Source organism: Hyaena hyaena, unplaced genomic scaffold, assembly GCF_003009895.1.
Source record: "Hyaena hyaena isolate Hyena2069 unplaced genomic scaffold, ASM300989v1 scaffold_742, whole genome shotgun sequence".
NCBI classification, from domain to species: domain Eukaryota; kingdom Metazoa; phylum Chordata; class Mammalia; order Carnivora; family Hyaenidae; genus Hyaena; species Hyaena hyaena.
In genome coordinates, this window is record NW_024081370.1 from 470,281 (window position 1) to 473,057 (window position 2,777).

The following is a 2,777-nucleotide window of genomic DNA, read 5'->3' on the forward strand; positions in this document are numbered from 1 at the left end:
TCCATCAGTCCTCAGTTTTTGTCAGCATTCAAGAGTCTCTCATGGTTTGCCTCTCTCCCTTTCCCCCACCATTTCCGCCCTTCTTCTCCCCCTTGTTCCTCCGTCAAGTTCCTCCTAATCCTCCTATACGTGCAAACATATGATATTTGTCCTTCTCTGCCTGACTTATTTCACTCAGCATAACACCCTCAAGGTCCCTCCATGTTGCTACACATGGCCAGATGTCATTGTTTCTCATTGCCATGTAGTATTCCATGGTATAGATAAACCACATCTTCTTGATCCATTCGTCTGTTGATGGACACTTAGGCTCTTTCCATGTTTTAGCTATTGTGGAGAGTGCTGCTATGAACATTGGGGTACATGTGCTCCTATTCAACCTAGCTGTTCTTACCAAGGTCACAAATGATATCCTAATTGCCAAGCCTTATGGCTATTTGCAAATCCTCGTTCTATTTCTCTGCAGCATCTGACCAGTCCTCTATTCTTAAAACACTTTGCTCTCTGACTTTGGTGACACTACTCCCTCAATTATCCTTCTATACAATTCCCTGTCAGTTCTATAACCCAATCTAAAGATGTGTCTACTTTTTCTTCAAATCATTAATATGTCTTGCCTTTATTATTGCATCAACCTTCTGACTGATCTCTTGGCTCCTTCCAATCCATTCTTCACAGTGCAGTCATATGCTTTCCTCAATAATGCTCCAAAGTGACCAGGCCTAATTTAACTGACTCTATTAAATTGTGACTCTTGACCTTCAACTTCTAGTACCTTTTTGAAGCAGTTTAATGTATATGTGACATACACATGCCCTGTGAAAGAACTAAAATATTCTCCCTGATCCACTGGACTCCTAACATCTTTATACATGAGAAAACATATTTAAGATAGTATTTTCTAAGTTTTAACAAGGCCTCCAAAATACTAGTTTTGGAAAGCTGGTTCCAAATGCTGGCATTCTCTCCATACCATTCATGAAAAAAATAAAAATAAAAAAGAATAAAAAACCATGCTCACCATGAATTTGTGCTCCCAACCTTCACTCCCATAGTTTGCCTCTGAATTTTGTCATTTTGGTCCACTTCCTTGCTCTGAAAGTTATCCAGATTATCCATGTCCCAAATTATGCATGCTCTTTATTGCATTTGATCTAAAAACGCTTCTAAAGCAGTAAGTCTTCCAAAATAAAAACAAGTAGAATAGCAGAGAACAACTCACAAATCTTTGCTAGGCAACTGGGTCTTATTGCAGCCACATGACACACTGTAAATTCTCGATTTTTAAAAAGGGAAAAAGTAATACAAACAAGCCCAAGAAAGTGATCAACGTGTGTGTAATTAATTTGGCAAAAAAAATTCCTATTAAAAAATATACCCTGCTTGTGAACAGAGTCTACGTTGTTATGTGTTTTCTCGACATTATGAGCACTTTATAAATACTAAACAATAGTACATTTCTTTAAAATCTATGGATCCTGATAGAATTCAAGTCCAAAAACATGTTTCCGCAATTCCAGATTACCAAGCTACCTGAAACCTTTCATAATTCAATCCAAGCAACTTCTCCTGCCACTTCAAACATTCTAGACACACTAAAACATTTTGTTTCTCCATGCATGCCTGGCTTCGTGCCTTTAGTTACTAACCCCTTCATCTGTAATGAAATCCCAACTTCGGCCTCCATTTCCCAAATATCTGGTACTTAACCCTCCTTAAAATGGCCCCTTCTCGATGAGGCTTCTCTGTCCTACAGCATTTTATCTGATCCTTCTAATGCAAATTCACCCTCTCCACTGAATGTTTCTCAGGCACCTGTATACCCAACCCCAGCACAGGCCTGTGAGGTCCTTGAGTGAGGAAGCCATGTGTCTCCCACCTTACAGCACTTTATACAGTTCCTCCAATATAGCGGGTGACCAATAAAAAATGTACTCCATGAATGGATTTGCCAGTCCCACCAATAGTTTGAAGACACAGGTCCCTCCCTCTCCACGAAGCCTCAGGAACCATTTTGGTGGTCAAAGCGGCGTGGAACACAACGCAGAATTCCACAGATTTCCGCGCCAGTGCTCCCGTAACCCCGGGCACTGTAATGCAGGCGCAATAGACGTAATTAGGTGAAGGGAAACCCCAAAAGCGTGCGGAACCCCACACAGAGGTGCGAGTGGCATGAATGTAGCTCCAAGCCCAGGGCCATGGGAAAGGCACCGGCCGGCCAGCTGGGCAGAGAGCGAGGCCAGCGAGGCTGGACGGGGGAGGAGTGCGGGGCGCTTCCCCACCTACCTTCAGGGCTCCGGCAGAGGAGGGAGGGCGCCCTCCGCCGGGAGGGGCTGGGACTCTGCGCCCCCTCTCGGAGCCGGGAAGCCTGAGTGGCCGCTCAGGCGGCCCGGTGTCGGACCAGGAGCCTGGAGCGCTGCCCGGCTCGTCCGGCCTTCTACCCTTTGGGGAGAGGGGTAGGGGCAGGGCCCAGAGACCACAAGCCCCAGAAGGCCCCGCGGCCGCTCGCCGGGACCGTGAATGGAAGCTCGGTCACCCCGAGCGCGCTCGGCACGGCGCCCTGGAGCTCTGTAAGGAGGGCTCCGCGAAGGAGAAGGACACGCCCCGTCGCTTTCCGAAGAAGCGCGCCCCCTCGGGTTTGCCAGTCGCAAAGTGAAACGGAGGCCTTGAGGAAGAAGAAATCCTAGCCGAGACTGTCGGAAAGAGAAGCATTGATTCTATTGGGGGCGGGGGGGGACTCGAGAACTGAAGAAAAGAGTTAAAACTTTTTTTTTTCT

The 2,777-nt window shown here is 46.4% G+C and overlaps 1 protein-coding gene across 1 annotated transcript in view; it reads right to left on the minus strand.

The window, feature by feature from the left end:
* MEI4 (meiotic double-stranded break formation protein 4) overlaps positions 1-2,429 on the minus strand; it is a 213,271-nt gene extending 210,842 nt beyond the window's left edge. The window contains exon 1 of the mRNA XM_039218145.1: positions 2,287-2,429. The gene's annotated coding sequence lies outside the window, so the exon portion shown is untranslated. The remainder of the gene's footprint in view (positions 1-2,286) is intronic.
* Positions 2,430-2,777: the final 348 nt, after the last annotated feature.